At 38.3% G+C, this 20,000-nt stretch overlaps 1 protein-coding gene across 10 annotated transcripts in view; it reads left to right on the plus strand.

Annotated features, from left to right (window-relative positions):
* Nucleotides 1-20,000, plus strand: part of LOC136855148 (uncharacterized) — a 501,815-nt gene that overhangs the window by 643 nt on the left and 481,172 nt on the right. The gene's annotated exons all lie outside the window — the stretch shown is intronic.

Below are 20,000 nucleotides of genomic sequence, written 5' to 3' on the forward strand. Positions count from 1 at the left end.
TGAAGCTATTGAAAATAGCTAATTGAATATTATGTTTACATACAGGAGTTTATTTAGTATTTCTAGTATTTCCAGTACACATAAGATACAAGTAATTTTAATTGATTCTTCCACCACAGGCTTAATTTAGGTGAAAGGATGGGATATACATACACACATGAAACACACACGCATATATATATATATATATATATATATATATATATATATATATATATATATATATATATATATATATATATATATGTATATCTGTGTGTGTATTCTGTTTGATTGTACAGATGATATTATGTATAAAGTTATTAAAGAACTGCTAAGCTGTTGGTTTATGAAATGGAAAGCTGGAAAGCTATGACAATTGGCTGTTAATTTCCAGTAGACATCAGTAGGTATCGGTAAGAAAATTCAGATTAGTAATATTTGATTGTTGCACTACATACCTGACTTGAGCAAACCAACGTAGTAATGGAGGCACATTATTATTATTATTATTATTATTATTATTATTATTATTATTATTATTATTATTTTGGAACGACAATGTTAACACCTTCGTGTAACTCCAAGCAAAACTGTATATTATTATTGTTATCTAACTTTGTAGGCCTACTGCCATTGTGTAAGCACTGGTAACCTAGGTTACGCATTTTCTTCACCGACTCTTGCCATGTAGCTAATATCGTAATTGTGACATGTAGAGTGCACTTTATTATAGCTGCATAATTATAAGTATTTGTTTATCTATGATTTGTATGCGGGATGGGGTTCTTATCCCAGCGCCAAAGTTTACAAACAACTAGGCACATAAGTCTAAGTTTGGGTAAACAAAGGAACAACGGACATTCGCAGTAGGCTAATTGGCCTAAATTTTCTCCCTCCTTATGCCAGTTTTGGAGCATGTGTGATATGGTAATTTAGTTCAATATATCAAATAGTTGACCCCCACCCCACCTCTCTCTCCCTCTCTCTCTCTCTCTCTCTCTCTCTCTCTCTCTCTCTCTCTCTCTCTCTCTCTCTCTCTCTCTCTCCTCCCGAAGAGATATGCTTTAAAAAGCATGGCTTCACAAGAGCATACACGTATTCGTGTGTGCAATAGCACTTGTGCAGCGTACGCACTTGTTTTTAAGAGTGTATTCTCGGAAAAAACTATGTAACACTGGCGTATTTTGTCATACAGAACTAAAATCCATTAGCGCTGATAAGCTGTAGAACTGGCCGTGATCGGTTCGGGGAAGCCACAACAAATAAAAGTAAAGATAAAATGCTTTATGAAAATTAGGGCTGAAATTCGTGTGACAGCCAGACCCGCCACAATGGTTCGAGCGAGTCCAGGCAGAGGTTAACCCTCCAACTCAGTCCTTGTAGAAATGTAGAGGGTTAACCCGTTTGTTTGTAAGGGTAAGTTAGGCATCAACACTAATTGTAGTGTACTTACCGGTTTGCTGGCTTAACTAGTTACTAGCTACCTCGTAAAGTTTGAATGTCTTTAATTTAAATGTCACCTTTGAAAATGTGGGCTAAGTCTATGCTGACAAGTTTGAATCTCAACATAAAAAGTTGAAGTTTAAATCTCAAATTAAGAAAGATATAGTTAAGTGTTAGCTAAGAATGTTAAGAGTAAATCGTAGCCTAAAAAGGTCAACTTGGAATTGTACTTAAAAGATAGGTTGATCTCAGTCTTACATCCAGAAAGATAGTGTTAAGACTAGTTCAAAAAGGACAAAGTTGAATCTTAGCTTGAAGAGGTTAAAGTTAAAACTTAAAGTAGTCATACAATAGATCTAAACGATGTTGATGTTATAATTGTTTTCTGATCATAATTAACAGTTTTGCTTGAGTGTTAAATGTTGCATTTTAGCGTGAAAAAGTGTATTACTTTCTGAAATTTTGCTAAGTTATATTTTAGCTTTAAAATGGTTGATAACTGACAATTCAATATTTGTAAAAGATTAAAATAGAAATCTCAGCTTTCAAATTTTATCTGCTAGAGGTTGATCAGTTAAAACGCACTTTTATAATTGATACATTACATCAAAGCGTAGAGAATGTTAATTAGTTATATCCTAACTTATAAAAAGTAAAAAAGTAAAAAAAAGTAAAGATTCTTAGCTGAAAAGGTTTGATACCGGTATGTTAAATGTTAACTTTGGAAAATCTGTTAAATCTCAGCCTTTGAAAGGCTTGAGTCAAATGTTAGACGAGAAAGGTTGATATAAGTAAAAGAATTATGTCTAAGGTTCACTTTTCCAAAACATTTGAAGCTCCCTTCCAATGTTTTATTGTATAAAACGCAGCGTGTATGTCCGTAGGCTATATTTGTTATTTTTGTGGGTACACATTAACAGCTAAAACAATATACTAATAGCCCGATCAACTGCACCGAGTAAGTGTTAACTGTAAGGAAACTTCCTTCAAACATTGCCGTAATTTATTCTATGAGAGGTAGGTCATACGAGCTAATGAAATTTTAAACTCCAAACGGCTAATGTACCCTAATGCTGTACTAATAATGGCTATTTTCGTGTTACTGTACTCGAATTCCCATTATTTCTGCATCCTGTATATGGCTGTGTATTATTATTTTTACTGAAATAGATAAAAACAAGTCCAATCTGTACATTGCTGTGGTTTAAAAGTATGGTACTATAGATTCTTTGTTTGGTTGTAGCCTAGGCCTAATTGATTTTGTATTTCATAACGGTGGTACATCTGACATGGCTTTGAGAAACACCAGTTGTTAAGAGGATGCTCTCTTTCTCTTTCTCTCTTTCTCACTCTCCCTTTCTCTCGTTGTGTAAGTGGCACCCCATTCGTCTTTCTGAAGAAAGGTCTCGGGTCCGAACCTTGACAAGGATGGTACAGTCTGGGTCCAGTTCTTTAGGGCCCATTGATTGTTTGTTTACCATAATGGTGAATTGGGTCTCTCTCTCTCTCTCTCTCTCTCTCTGTTTCCAGGGTCGTAGAACTGCCATGTTGGAAGGTCAAGTTATTGTAGTTCGGTAACCGTTGAGATGAACTGTTACCAAAGCAAATAACTAAAACCAATGCATTTACCTTTTGTTTTGATTATCTTATTCATTGCCGATTGAATTATTTCTCTTTGTCGTATTTATTAGCTGTTTTCCTGCCGCTCTGGTGTTCTTTATGACGTAAGGCGTACTGTTGTGAACCTTTCTTTGGCTCGCTCTACTGAATGTGGGCTCACGCTGAATTGTAATGACATTAATAATTATGCTAATGGTCGCTGTTACAATACTGATGTATATCTCGATGCGCATCACATCTGCTTTAATGTGAAGATTGACGGGACAGAATATTGAATGTCCTTGATGTCTGTATCTTTAACCCGCATTGGCTCTATTTGCTTGTGCGTCTGTCCTTGTCGCAAAAAGGTTCGGATAGGATTCGTCAGCGCTTCTGGGATCGATTTGTTGTCGAGGAAGGAGGGAAATGATTTAATTTACCCGTAGGTCTCCACTTAAGCGTCACCTCCGAGGTGCTAGTACTAAACGTGGGGGAAGCTCAGTGGGACGCCGTGTTTAGTACTAGCCCTCTGGGATCAGAGTATTATATACACACCCATTTCTATATATTAATAAACGATATCTTTTATCCCCGAGGGGCCAGTACTAAACCGGCGTCTCATTGAGCTTCCGCCATGTTTAGTGCTAAAGTAGGACCAAAATCGAGTGGCAGAGCGGAGCTAAAACGGATCAGTACAACTCACCTACCCTATATCTATGCTTCTACCCGGCCTTGACTTATACAACCGAGGGGTTAATGATTAGGAGCAAGGTCTATAGATTAATCTATAGACCTTGATCTTTGGAGATTTGGTAAATTCTGGCAGGGGGGTGATTTTTTCCTCCCGGCCATGCCGCGCTGAACGAAGTAATCCCTTTCGTCCATGACTTTGGTCTAATTCTCTAAGGCTTGTAATTTTAAGATGCTTGCCGTTTGAATCTCATATTATACAGCCTATTTATTTCTTTTGTCTGGTTGTGGTTATATATATATATATATATCATATATTATATATTTATAAATATACATACATATAAAGTATATAGGCTATACTATATATATAAATAAATTATATAAATACACACACATATAGATATGTGTGTGTAATTGTAATAGTCACAATTCCCTCTTAACTATACTGAGAGAGAGAGAGAGAGAGAGAGAGAGAGAGAGAGAGAGAGAGAGAGTTTTAATGTTCACAGTATAATAAAAATTACATATATCCTGTTATTTGAGTATTATTTGTAAATGTGTTATTCATATAGGCTAGTGCATTAAGTATACACAATAAGAATAATATATTTTTTATATGTAACGTAAAGTAAATAATATTTGATATTCAGTTTTGTATATAGGCTATTTCAAATACAACCAAAATATGGTTCTTTCACTCACTCCTGTTGCAACAGTCACACGACCCTTCAATCTTGAAATGTCAATTAATGGTCTGCAGTTTCTTTTTTCCTGCTGTAAACATTTAAAAACATTGTAGACGATTTCCTTTGCCTGGGCGCTTAAGCGTGCTTTAAGGGACTCTCCATTGCCCTGTATGGTTGGGTCATGGTCGTTACTGAATGAGATGACAGTAGAAGACTTCTTGACCGTACAGTACATTTGGCAAAGGTCTTCAAAAACCATGCCACGTTTACGACTAGTATAAGTTTTTTTTTAATCCTATGATAATAAAAAATGAATAGAATGACTTTTTTGTTAACAAATTATAATTTCTGAGACAGTGCTGTATATAAGTTCTTTCAAAATTCTGTTTCAGTATAATTTATATACCATGAATTTTGTACATTTGACACCACCATATAATCTACTTTATCTCCTCCCTGCCACTCGATTTTGGTCCTACTATAATCACCTCGGAGGTGGCGCCTAGGTGGATACATACCGCTTTAATATCTTTGCATATTACGGTAAAATATGTCATAAACATACAGCGTAAGCTTATCACTTACATGTCACAAGTAGGTTGAAAAGAAGTGAACGACCGTAAGTGGAGCACGAACCTTTGGCCAGTGCTGGATCCAATCACGTGAAACACTGGTTAGAACTACGAATTCGTCATTCACTTTGTTCAGATTTGTTGTGATCTCTGTGCGATAAGTAACCGACTTGTCTATGACATGTTTGGCTGTAGTGCGGACTCACCCGAAGTTGGATCCGTATGTGGGTGCGGAGATCTCGGAATTTTTCCTTTGGTTGTTTCCTTTTGGTTGAGAAATTTGGTCCATTTTCTTTATACTGGTTGATTTGGGGTATGCTAACGAGAAGTGGTGTGTAAGGAAAATTGTTGTTATTGTATTTGGTGCACATATTTTTATTCGTCGCAGATTGTCGGTCCGCATTAGGCTAAATGAAATTTAGTTGTCGTTTTTTTTTTATTTTCTTGTTTAAGTAAATTTCTCCCTGTTTTTTAAACCGAGTCGACTATTCGTGGCCTAAAATTTTAAATTTCCCAATTTTGAACAATTTACTAAGAAGTAAACTTGTTATGGGCCCGGATTCATCTCAAAAACTAATAGACTAGCCTAATTCGTCCCTCCACAAAATATCATTGATACAGTTCATTAACTTTTCCAGGTACAGTATGGATTGACAAAGTTATGTGTACATATATATTATATATACATAGCCTATATACCCTATACAGTATATAGGCCTATATAAATATTTATATATTTTTATGTGTATTTATTATTTTTTGGGCAAAATATGTAGCTCAAGGCTGTAGAATGTTCCCTCCGTTTTCTTTCCTTCTGTAAGGAATGGAATATAGAGTTTAGGCCAGAGGCCAAGATCTGGGACCTATGAGATCATTCACCGCTGGAAAGGAAATTGCCAATAGGAGGTTTGAAAGGTGTAAGCGGAGGAAGACCTCGCAGTTGCACTGTGAAATAATTATTTGGAGAGGGTGGATAGCCAGATGGAAGAAAAATAATGTGAGTGGAGGTACAGTAAGAGGAATGAAAGGGGTTGCAGCTAGGGGCCGAAGGGACGCTGCAAAGAACCTTTAGTAATGCCTGCAGTGCACCCCATTTGGTGCACTGATGGCGCTACCCCCCTGCCGGGGCCTTCTGCAAGGGAGTAGGGGGTGGGCGATAATGATATTCGTGACAGGATGTTTTTGTTGGATTGGGTGGAGTTGTCTTGAGTTCTTTTGTAATGGTAATAGTAACAGCAGGCCACCTTTACTGTTGTTAGCGTCATTTATGTTTTTTGTTTGTTTGTTTGTTTTCCTCTGCGATTTTGCTTTAATGAAAAATTTATTTATTCATTATAATATATTATTATAGGCCTATTCGATGTTGCAGCTGTCATATTCGCTCTTATTATCATTAATAATTGTAATAATGGTAATAGTAATAAATGGGAATGAAAAATTGTAGCTCAATTACTCCCCATTCGAATTAATTTCAGGAAAACTGTAAGTTAATAATAATAATAATAATAATAATAATAATAATAATAATAATAATAATAATAATAGCAGCAGCCACTGACGCTCCATGCACATGAACCACCCAAGGCCAAGTGATCACACAGGAGAGAGTGTGAATGTGAAAGGTGAGTGGTCTTCAGATGTAAATAAGGTCAAATAGGTGCTCACATGAGGTCATGAGTTGCGTAGACTGGTTGTAGGTAATATAGGCTATACGTGTGTTCTTGAGAATGACAGTGATGATGATTATAATTATAATGATAATAATGGTAATTACAGTGATTATGAAAATGACGAAAAACACTAAAGCTACCTTATTATTATTATTATTATTATTATTGTTGTTGTTTTTGTTGTTGTTATTGTTATTATAATTGTTGCACATGCAAGAAATTCTTAATATTTTATTATTCATTGTTTCTGTTGAAGTTTTCTTATTCCCAGAGGCATTTAAGTTAGCCCTTTTTTTTGAGAGAGAGATTGGTATCGTCCCTTGGAAACCTTCCTATCAAATCTCGTTTCTCACAATGGACGGCGTTGTCAGTTCCTCAAGAGCTAGACTTCGTTACTTATCCGGTTATTCTCCTCCCACCTTTATTTTTGTGTTTACTGTTTTTCCTTTTCGTTATATTTTGGTTTTGAGCTCAGCGTGAGTTTTTATTTTTTTGTCATTTCTGTCGGTCGCTATATAGGCTATATATATTATATATATATATATATATATATATATATATATATATATATATATATATATATATATATATATATATATATATATATATATAGCCTATATGTGTGTGTTTGTATTTGTATATGATGCCCGTTTGTTTATAAGTATCCTTGTGGATGTTGACTGAAGTGGCCAATGGTGTTATGGAAGCCAGGAAACAAATGCATAAATTACTTTTTCCTTTGATAACTTAAGAACATGTTGATCTGCAGTATCTTGCAACCATTATCAGTTAATGTTATCTGTTATCTACTGAAGCAAGGAACGATCAGGCTGGTGTACTGTGGAATTAGAGATAAGTGTTTATCTTTGTTCGTCGGAGATCTCTGTTGCAACAAAAACCGAGGATGTGAGGTTAGCCTTGAGTTCAGCTGTAAATGATATCGTGTACGGAAACGAATTGTGTTTTAAATATTTATAACTTACTTTTTACTTATACAAATGTACGCACACATATATATACCGGTATATTATATATATATTTATTTATTTATATATATGCATAACTGAATCACGAAGGTATGGAACGTGATGAATGTAGGCTACAAATAGTGGCAAATGCCACGAAGGAATAGTGAAATAACGAAGTGGTTGCTAGGCCTTTCGACACACGGTCCTTTAGTAGTAAATGAAACACTGGGTATAAGGCCTGCTAGTAAAGGACCGTGTGTCGAAAGGCCTAGCAACCACTCCGTTGTTTCACTTTTCCTTCGTGGCATTTGCCTTTATATATACAGTATAACACACACAGACATATATATATATATATATATATATATATATATATATATATATATATATATATATATATATATATATATATATACATACATACATACATACATACATACATACATACATACATACATACATACATACATACATACATACATATATATATATATATATATATATATATATATATATACATACATACACACACACATACATGTTCCCTTTTTAAGGGTGTGGCTTTAGGAGTTTTCCCTCTGATTTTCAAAGTGTTTTTGGGATGAGGCTGCTGCCAGATAGCTTTAAACATTTGAAGCCGTGCTCCAGACTGGTTACGACCTGCCACAGTCGATTAACTTCTAGATATCTAGAGACATAAATTATATCTACGATCAAAAGGCAGTCAAGTGAATTTCATGATAGGGGGTCTAAATCAGCCCCCACCGCCACTTCCCTCCCCCATTTCGGTCTCGGAAATAGCTGGTGAGGTGAGGATGAACTTATAGGAGTTTTTTCCCAATTTGGGAGTACAGTTCTTCATTCTGACATTTTCATAAAAAAAGTCCTCGTATGAACAATTCAAGGGCATGTGGGTAGATTCCGAGGGATGAAATAATTTTAAACCAGGAGTTCTCGGTCTTTTCTGCGCCTAATACCTGGAGCGGACTGAGCAGGTGGTGCCCCATTGTTAACAAAGTTAACAACCCCTACTCGCCCTCTCGTAGCACAGGTACCCCGAGTTAACCAAGCGCTCTCTAGTAACTAGGCGACCTTAATTGAGTCACCCTGGTGTTTGCAGACATAACCCGATGCCCTATGAGAAGACCAATCGCCTCCTGAACAGAGCGTCGACTTATTCATGTAGGCCTAACTTTATTTGACGAGTGGAAATAGTAATGAATTTATGACCCAGTGATTAACATTACTATCAGTGCACAACAGGAGTAAAACCTTAGTCGCATTTTGTAAAAGTCCCCTGTGGAAACCCACCTGCGATTCTTAATTGAGAACTGGACACAGGGAAGGAACCTCGATGAGGTGACCTCCTACCCATGAAAGGATAGAACAAATGTGCAGATCATTCAACAGGTCAAAACTAGCAAGAAAGTATGAGATGTTGATCCTAAAGGGGATAGGCGACGTTTTTAGTTTTCTATAAGAGAAAGTGATTGAGATGGCTATTTGTCTGTCCGTCCGCACAATTTCTGTCTGCCCTCAGATCTTAAAAACTACTGAGCCTAGAGGGCTGCAAATTGGTGTGTTGATCATCCACCCTCCAATCATCAAACATACCAAATTGCAGCCCTCTAGCCTTAGTAGTTTCGATTTTATTTAAAGTTAAGGTTAGCCATGGATCGTGCATCTGGCAGCGCTTTCCGGAGGCGTCGCCAACGCTCCTTCACTAGATCGCATCTGGGGAGGAACTGAGCGCTGCCCAGTAGTAGCTGAGAGTTTCATACAGCATTATACGCTGTACAGAAAACTCGATTCTTCGGCGCATTTTTTACTTGTTTCTTTTGTCTTTGCTTGAGGGTCGTGATTTTGAATTCTCTTTTCATACTTTCGTTTTCCTTGTCTCATGAAATACCCCAAGCTAACTTCTCGCTCGGCAGAGCCTGGAAAAGGCAGTAGGTCTGACCCGTGTCCTCTGCCATCAGACTCAAACTTAAAACCCAAAGAATTTGATGTGTAAAATCACAGTAACACGCGATGTAGCCTATGTATGCAGATGTACCACGGGAAATGAAACGCTGGGCATAAAGCCTGACCGGATTCCTTTTAGTGTCATAAGACATCTTCAAGATGTCTTAGAGAACTAAAGGAGAAAATTTTGTAGAATACTATATACATTGGAAAAATAAAACTCACAAAAGCGGTATCCTCCTCCACCTCCTAGAAGCCCTTCCACTGAGTCTCCCCTCCGATTTTGCCCCTTTCGATATTGACCACCAATCCGTATCGTCCGCTGTATCAATTGAGGACGAACTGACCGACGGAACTCTGTGTATTTAGGCACCCGAGGTCCTGATGAAAGGGAGCTGTTGGTCTCCCTGGCCGGCCGGCAGGGGCTAGGAATTTTTATGAAGTTTGTTTTAATCCCCGAGAGAGAGAGAGAGAGAGAGAGAGAGGTTGGCCTCATTCATAATGTTGTTAGACTAGCTAGGCTATGATTGCCATATTTTCGGCATTATTATTATCATATAATATGGTTACTGCTGTTGATGCTCATGATGGCTCAAGTGATTCAGTACCCTGTGCATCATTATCATCATCATAATATGATGGGATTATAGTTATTGAAGTATCAGTATTATTATAGGCTGCTTATTATTGCTTTAGCTGTCGTGTTTTCAAAGTACATGGTTTGATAAGTATAGCCTTTCAGCATTACCAGTGCATCGTCATCATCATCATCATCATGACAACCGAACAGCGTAACAGACCCTTCACAATGGTTCACTTTATAAATATTTGACAACACGTCATTGTGTTATATAACCGGCAACGTACCGGCACCACACACAGTGCAGCCGGCCAAGCAACTTGGTAACACGAGTCTTATATGAAAGCGTTGTCCTTTAAAACACAGAATGATAATGCAATTCAATAGGCTACTGATATTTCTACTGTTTAGTTTTTGTGTTATTAATTTCTTTACACACACACACACACACACACACACACACACACACACACACACACACACACACACACATATATATATATATATATATATATATATATATATATATATATATATACATACATATATATACATACATACATTTTTGTAAAAACAAACATGCATAAATGTGAACTACATTCAGCTGAAAATTAGCATATTCAGGACGTGTTGAACCTACCTAGCTTTCTTATTTAAATCCAATATTAGGCATGCGCAGTGAACTTCTGACAAGCTAAGCTAGCTCTGTCATAAATAAAAATTATATTAATAGGTTTCATTTTTTTGCAATCATTCACATGGAGCAGAAATATAAGTCATTAACTTAAAACAAAGTTTAATGCCCATACAAACAGGGGAAAACAGAAAGAATAACAGTTAAACATTGTACATAAATTAAGATGTATAGAAAGTCTTAATTGAGCTGCTCTCCACTTAGCTCTGCCAACGGCACTGGAAAGAAGTTATGGATTCTCTCGTATCTTTTTGTCTGTCTGTCTGGGCTCTCTTAATAACTCTCGAAGACGTTGCTTACTTGATGCTCAACAACTAGTGTACCGTACCCTAGTACTTCCCGCAACTCAAATCGCAGGTCAGTTCTGTTCTGTAAGTGTTGTCTCAATTGAAGCATAGCCTTTGATGGTGTAATTCAAGTGGCTACACGGGCCTGTATGTTATCTTTCAGTACCTGTTCTGATCTGTGATAGCCTATCTTTCTCAAATGTTGTGCCGACGATATTATTGCGTAACTACACGTACTATCGTAGTGGTCTTAATAATTTTAAGTATTATACATATCTTGGCATTTTTATGTGTGTGTGTATAATTGTAATAGCCACAGTGCCTCTTAAATTCTAGAATTCTTCGCAATATTTAGTTCCTCGTTGGACAGGTCGGTAGAGTTCTCGGCTAGCACTCTGCTAGGCCCGAGTTCGAGTCTCCGACCGGCCAATGAAGAATTAGAGGAATTTATTTCTGGTGATAGAAATTAATTTCTCGGTATAATGTGGTTCGGATTCCACAATAAGCTGTAGGTCCCGCTGCTAGGTAACTAATTGGTTCTTAGCAACGTAAAATAAGTCTGATCCTTCGGGCCAGCCCTAGGAGAGCTGTTAATCAGCTCAGTGGTCGGGTTAAATTAAGGTATAATTAATTTTACTTCGCAATATTTGGATACGCTGGTCATTACAAAGCCTTAGATCCAGCCACAAGAAATTTGAAGTAATTATGATATCCGGCAGTGGGGAACGAAACCGCGTCCCATAATCACAACAAGGTTCGTTTCCTGCTACCGGACATCATAATTACTTCAAAATTCTTGCACTTGGATCCAAGGCTTTGTAGTGATAAACGTATTCAAAAAGTGCGAAGAATTCAAGAAGTTATATTCCGTATGTGTGTGTGCTTGCATCGTGTGTTAGTTATAGAATACTTTTAAATTTGTAATGTTTGTATCTTTATGTGGGTTATACTATATATGCATATATATATATATATATATATATATATATATATATATATATATATATATATATATATATATATATATATATATATATACACACACACACATATACACACTCATATGTGTGTGTGTGCATAGATAGATAGATAGATAGAATTATTGGTAACGTTACTAGACATATATATACAGTATTTTCCATAGCCACCACAGCGTCATAACGTCTCTATTTCCTTGCACTTTATCTGTACGCTTATTCAGAATACAGTACTGGGATGTCCAGGAGTTATTAAGAGGCACTATGAAGCTGTTAAAATTACTCACACACATATATACGTTATAACCTGCCACAGCCAGCTAACACCCAGGTTCACAATTCACTAATTAGGTCAACAGGGACGCAATGAATTCTGCAGAAATTAGCTCGAATATGTTTCTGCCCCGTAGGAGTCGAAAGCTTTGTTCATCGAACTTCGGCTAGATGTCAATCACGTGAATGTATTTCACACACACACACACACACACACACAGAGAGAGAGAGAGAGAGAGAGAGAGAGAGAGAGAGAGAGAGAGAGAGAGAGAGAGAGAGAGGTGGGGGTTGGACAAATAGGTATGTGTTCACCTTCAATTCTACGGGATTAGCCTACATTACCAGCATGATTTCCTCTTTTTGACTCTTGGCACCCATACGGTCACATACCATCTTGAAGTACTAATGATTCCCCTAATCCCAAGAGGTGCAGGACAGTAACGCTTGTCCTTGACTTGTCATTTTAGCAAAACCCCTTTAAGGGAGGGTAAAAAGAACTTGTCTTTTACGCGTAACGCATTGATCGTCAGAGAGAGAGAGAGAGAGAGAGAGAGAGAGAGAGAGAGAGAGAGAGAGAGAGAGAGAGAGAGATGGAGATGAATGATTCCACCCTGTGGCGAAGAGGGATTACCATATCGTGGTCCTCCCGTTTTTATTTAAAGTACCTTACTGGTAGAGCAGTGGGCTTGCTTTTGCCAGATCTGTGGTTCGACCCATTCTTGCCCTCTGCATTTGGTGTTAAGGCCAGTCTTACGCTACAAATTCTGTTTTTCTTGAATAGATATAGCCTCCCGTCCACTCTCCTTTTCCCAGTCGATATTATATATCATACAGTATGTAGCCTATATATATATATATATATATATATATATATATATATATATATATATATATATATATATATATATATATATATATATACATATACATATACATATACGGGTATATATGTGTGTGTGTGTGTGTGTGTGTTCACGCGCCTGTGAGTGTGTATATATATATTCCTTTTGGAGGAGATGTCGCCAGTGAGATTGGACTTTCTGGTTCCCAGCAAGTCGTAAGGAATGGGATTTCTTGGCCTTTTTTTTTATCGCTCACCCTCTCTTTCCACCTCAGGTTGCGTCCCACGCAAGCCGATTGACGATCAGGTTCATAATTGTAGTGACAGTCAACAGAGGAACAATGAAGCTAATGGTACAACACCAAATCCCTTCTTGTATCGCCAGGAATCGAACCAAGGATTTTATGTTGTGAAGAAGGAGAGAGAGAGAGAGAGAGAGAGAGAGAGAGAGAGAGAGAGAGAGAGAGACTGGTTACGCAAGCTTGCTTTTCAGGTTTGTAACTTTAATCTCTGCTGCTGTCCCTTTTTACGGCTGAAAGGGGTGTAGTGGGGAAGGGTGTGTGTGTATATGGGGAATGGTTTAGCCCTGTGGGTATGTTTTTTTTTTTTTAGGAGAGGGGTAACGAGGCAGGCGGGGCTCGGGGGAAGGGACTAGATGGTGTGGCTTATCCTACTGAAGTTTGGAAGCTTGCATTGTTGCGTTGTGCAGCTTGTTGATACAGAAACTCACTCGCTCTCTCTACGAGCCCAAGCAGTTCTAATGCGATCTGGCACCTCTTAGCGCATTCCAGAGTCAGAGCTGACATTCATGCTTTTAACAGCTAATTTAGATAATGAATTAATTCCAGCTGGGTATTACCTCGACCCTAAAGGGTAATTACCAATCTGCAGGCAATCTTTAATCAAATGATAATAGCGCAATACTCATCCCTGTATTTTATTTCTGATACGAACCACCAAAGAGTCGACCCATCTACATTCTTTGACCTAAGCTGCAACACTTTCACAATGCTGCAAAGTTTCGACACTTCTGCTATGCAGTAAGTTGAAAGAAGAGCAAATAAGTCGACTTCCTGGATCTTGTTTACACAGTTTTGTCTTGAATCGAAGGCTGTACTCAAACCAGTCCAAGTCTTTATCAAGTGTCTAAAAAAGGAACAGCTCTTTGTCCAGTCCCCTTTATTATCATGATTAATTATAATGGTAACAGTCTGGTATGTTCATCGATATCTTTATACGCTGACGGCTCATGGGAAAACTGTGAAGTTTTAAAATGAATAAGGCAATGTAGTGTAGCCCTGGACACAGATGAACGAGGTAGTCTTTCATGGTCGCGTGTAGCCTAGTGAAGTGGGGTGAGAAAAAATGTGTACTTTCCTTTCGTGATAACTATTATTTTGCTGTCTTTTGTAGTCAGGTTACTTATGCGCAATCGATATTATATGTACATTATAAATTTCCACTAATGTACGTTGGTGATTTTTACAAAATTACCCTTAAAAAAAACTGCACAACTTGCAAGTAACCGGCACACTGGAATACATATTTTGGTAAGAACTCGTACAATTTTGGTGACTTTCTTGATACAAGTAAATGTGAGCCATCATCTCTAGCAGCACAACATGGTCTTATACAGAATCATAGCAGACATGGACGCTAAGAACATTTCCAAAACGCTATCAGCACAGTTTGCATGCTGTGGGTGACTGTTGGTTGGATCAGTCATCGCCTGTTGCTCACTGATATGGTCTTCACTGGCAACCATCTATGGCCAGATAGACCGACTTAGCGGCATGTTACTTGACTTCACAAAAAATTTTGAAAACTTGCTTGACATTCCATATTGTGTTAGACTGAAGGCGATCAAACTAAGCAGCATGCAACATGGACGTGAAGGTCTTAAAATTTCAGGTACATATAAAATCAGAGAACTCGGTTTTAACTCCAATAACCCATTAAACTGAAAAACTTTTGCCATTCAGTCCCACCCTAATCTTCGAACTGGTGTCAGATGACCTTTGTCCCAACCTATTCTATATCATAACCCAGCCGAAATTGCTGGGATATCATTTCCTGTCACTGCGTCTAACTGGTGGAGTCAACTCCTTCATTGCTTATCAGCCATCACAGGGCAAGGAAAACATATATTTAAGCCTAAGACAAATTCCTGATTGTTAGCGCGTGGGCTACGGTGTAGTGCAACTGGTCACTTCAGCGACCTCAGTACCGGGTGCAATTCTGAGAGGATCTGTCACTTTGCATACACCCGGGGCCAGATATGATATCATCACTTTTTATTAACAGATCCATACAAGGGAGGTCCTTGATGAGGTAATCATCCAACCCCTGGGGTAGGGGGATGTGGAACCGAACTAGGCTGTACTGTATGTAACCTACGTATAATCCCTTTTTCTGGAAAACTTGAGTGTGGGTTTCCCCTTTCATGTTTTAGTGTGTATTTCTAAAGACGTTGGCTCTGTAGCCACAGACAACTTTCACTGCAGAATAGAAGTCTGTCCTTTATCCTGAAAACTTGAATTGCTTTAGCTTTTTCTGATATGCCTGCAGAGAAGACACAACAGCGGTAGTCCTCTAACACTTGATATGCGTTTGCAAGGCCTATGGTTGGATTCTGGCCTACCACCTACCAGTCGGCCCAGATGTAAATGAGTACCAGCGTCATCCAAGCAAGAAAAGTTGAAGGGGCTAGCATCGCCATCGAGATAAACTTGCTTGTACCTGAATACGGTACTCTTCCTGAGCCACTACTTATAAAAGGTAAAAAGTTTATGGTGAAGAGGCCATTGCACTTTCGGTATATATGTTATATAATTAATACCGTCATGTACTTAACTTTTGATACAGTCACCGTACCTAAATTCAGTATTAAAACCACGCTCAGTCAAGTTTTCCAATACACACGCGCGCGCGCACACACACACACACAGATTAAGTATACGGTACTCAAGTAGATAAGTATCTGCGTATTAAAGATTTTATATGTAGGCTAGAGAGAGACACCTGTTGTTGTTCACTTTTTGTTTAGTACTGTTATTTACTTCTTGTTTAGTATTGAATTTAATGAGAGAGAGAGAGAGAGAGAGAGAGAGAGAGAGAGAGAGAGAGAATATGTAAATATCCCCAGAAATAAAAAAATGCGAATAAGCACCATGCTTCGACGCCCTCCACTCATGTTTTGTTGTCTAAGATAGAGGGTGACGTCAGGTTGCTCCGTGAAGGGAGAACCTTCGAGCCACAAACGAACAAACGCCCCCACCGTCACATACAGCACACTCACGTACGCTCTCTCTCTCTCTCTCTCTCTCTCTCTCTCTCTCTCTCTCTCTCTCTCTTATTTTTAGGTATCCTTGTACCTACTTTCTTTTTGTCTGTCTGTTTCTATGGCACAGACATAAATACCTTTACTCCTGTCTCGTTATGCCTTCCAATGTATCCTACACTTTATCCATCTATCTTCTCAATATTCAAACTGAAACCAGAACTGAGAAAAGACTGGTTATTCCCTCTCCACTAATTCTAACGGAGACCAGAACTGGATAACGACAGGTAATTTTCTCTCTCTCTCTCTCTCTCTCTCTCTCTCTCTCTCTCTCTCTCTCTCTCTCTCTCTCTCTCTCTCAGTTTCTCCTTGAAGGATGACCCTGCCACACGAAATGTGCACCTACCTTGTGATCTTTTTGTAAGTGGGAGTAGCCTATATATATATATATATATATATATATATATATATATATATATATATATATATATATATATATATATATATATATATATATATATATACTGTATATATACAGTATATATATGTATATATATTCAGTATATACTGCATATGTAGGCTATAAATATATGTAAATATTTCTATTTAAGTCAAAGACATTGTTCGCTGATACTATCTTCTTATCAAGACTTGGAATCAGTCTACACGTCGTTTTCTCTTCTGGCAAGCTTCTCAGGAATAAAGAAAAATTATCCGGGATTCTTGTCATTTACTTTTTCTAGTCGACGGACCGTTTCCCCACTTCTCTCGGCAGCTCCATCAGTACTGCATTATAAATCGACATACACGGTTTTTAGTACTGCATGTGGACATTGGAATTTCAAACATGATATCATTGGGCTGCTGAATTTCTGTTGGTCGGCAGGTCTCATTCTTTCGCTGGCTGTCTGGGTGGCAGTATGTTCATTCCTGGTGCTCTGAAGGATGTGCCCCATGCTGAGGCTTGCATCCAAAGGCGTGGGCAAGGGCGTGATTCACGTCTGTGGCCAATATCCTTGATTTGCTTCGTTGCCAGGAGTCGTGTCCACGGGTGTTTAGTTGCTCATGTCTCTCTTTGGATTCTCACACCCCTGGACATGGCTATCATCAGTGGAGCAAATCAAGACTATTGGCCAGAGATGGGAATCATGTGGGGTTCACGACGTGCAAGGTGCAATCAAGGAAGGATTCCACGGCAAACATTCCCTCTGTAAAGGAGAGATTTACGAATTAAATGCCGGTAAGAACACAGTAAAATAAGCATAGGACTAGGTGGCACATGGAGGGTGCCATTGGTGCCTTGAACACATGATTTTATGTAATCAATCAAACACTGGAATTTACATAACACTGCACTGAGATGCAATGCTGGCATTTGGAAATAAAGTAGGAAGTTCAGTGAGAGAATTGAAACAGTGCAACTGAATGAAAGAACCTTTGTAACAGATCACTCTACCTTGCAGAAGAGGTGGCTTTGCTGTAGAAATGGTGGTGGAGGAGGAATTAAGGGGCTCACTGGTAAGAAGACTAAGGCCCTGCAAGGTGGACCTCGTGGTAGGGGCACGGCACTCTGAAGGAGGCGAGAAAGCAAAGGGAAGGGTGGTGTCTTGACTGCATCCAGTTATGGCTCTGCTATGTCTCTGCCTGGTCTCTGCCAACCTGTTCCTTGGGTTAGTCCTTTTAAAACCTCGATTCCGGGATTATGATGTTTTCACGTCCAGATGGGGCTAGTGTCGTTCTTCTATGCATGAGCATCATTTTAATTCAGGGTCCCGCGAGATCAATCAAGGCCACGTGCTCCTACGGGGCCCATGCCTTTCTCTTAATCCTTATTGCCAGCTCTATTCTGCCTCTGGCCAGGATTAATCTTCTCATGGCTCCATGCTTTGGAACAAAGGAACAAAGTCACATGTTCATAGAGAGAAAGTGAGAGAGGTAAACAGAGTGCAATGAAAGGCTTTAAGGAGGGGCCAATATTCCTTTGCCCTTCCCTGTCAAGCAGTGCTAAGCAAAGCACCATGTTTCTTATTTACGAATCTTATATTGAAGCTTTGGAAGCTTGGATGCTTGGGAAGATGTAGCAATATATATATATATATATATATATATATATATATATATATATATATATATATATATATATATATATATATATATAATATGATATTAGAGAAACAGAGAGAAAGTAATCGGCCAAATGAGTTTATTTGTTTGCCCATCCACAAGTGCAAAAATGTCTAAAAATCCAAGCATGTATTGGCGATAACAATTTACAATAATCAATCGTAAAGAGTTTCCAACGGATTTCATTTAAATGTAGTGGAGGTAGGTGCAATGGATCGAGGAACAGTTTGTAGATTATGAGGTGCATCTTCTGACTAATAAAGTGATTTTATGGTAATTTTGTTAACATTATATCTCGGGTTTGAAAATAGTTGTTTGATTCTAAAAATTTTATTCCCTTTGTCGTTGGTGGAGGCTTAGGCTGTTTGCATTCTCTGATTGCTTTTAGGGAAATCATGACCATCTTTTATATTCAGCGGAAGATTTGCAAGGACTTGTGGCTTTGAACATCATCCTATAAAATCAGTCCTTAGAAACTTGCCATAATGAAGCCCAAATGTTATCTTCATGAATTTCATGTTCTTCTGCCCTAGACATTTACAAGAGAAAGTCTTCCTCGCTGTCCTCGAATGCGCCACTTTCTATGTTCTTTTATCGAGTTCAAGCAGTTGTTTCCCTTCTGCCCTTAGCCGACGATAAGGGGTGAAGGTCGGGGTACTTGCCCAGTAGTACGCCTGGAAAATTGTAGGTGGCCAGGTGAATGTCATTTATAGTTAGTGCGTTGGTAGTTCCAGGATTTTCCTGCAGTTCTTTTTGCTTGAGAGAATTGTCTTTGTAGTTACGGATGTTGGCCTGTGTGTGTGTGTGAGAGAGAGAGAGAGAGAGAGAGAGAGAGAGAGAGAGAGAGAGAGAGAGAGAGAGAGAGGAAATTCAACAAAATGAATGTAGGAACTAAAGAAAAAGAGAGCGGCAGAAAAACAAAATTGTACACATTTCAACATTTAAGAGAGAGAGAGAGAGAGAGAGAGAGAGAGAGAGAGAGAATTCAACAAAATGAATGCAGGCACTAAAGAAAAAGAGAGCGGAAGAAAAACGAAATTGTACACAACATTTCAACATTTCAGTATTTAAGAGAGAGAGAGAGAGAGAGAGAGAGAGAGAGAGAGAGAGAGAGAGAGATCCCACAAATGCAGCATCATCATGGTCACGCGATGAAATCTCAGGCTGACCTTTACATATAACCTACCTGGCTTTTAGGACAGGAAGTATTCCTTATCTTTTTTTCTATTTTGGGCAAAGATCTTATCGATAAGCCTTGAGTTTGGACAGTCTGAATATCTGGTGAAATTATCAAGTCTACTTATTTATTTATGTAGATTTCAACACGCGCTGCCATCTCTCTCTCTCTCTCTCTCTCTCTCTCTCT

Source organism: Macrobrachium rosenbergii, chromosome 30 (assembly GCF_040412425.1).
Source record: "Macrobrachium rosenbergii isolate ZJJX-2024 chromosome 30, ASM4041242v1, whole genome shotgun sequence".
NCBI classification, from domain to species: domain Eukaryota; kingdom Metazoa; phylum Arthropoda; class Malacostraca; order Decapoda; family Palaemonidae; genus Macrobrachium; species Macrobrachium rosenbergii.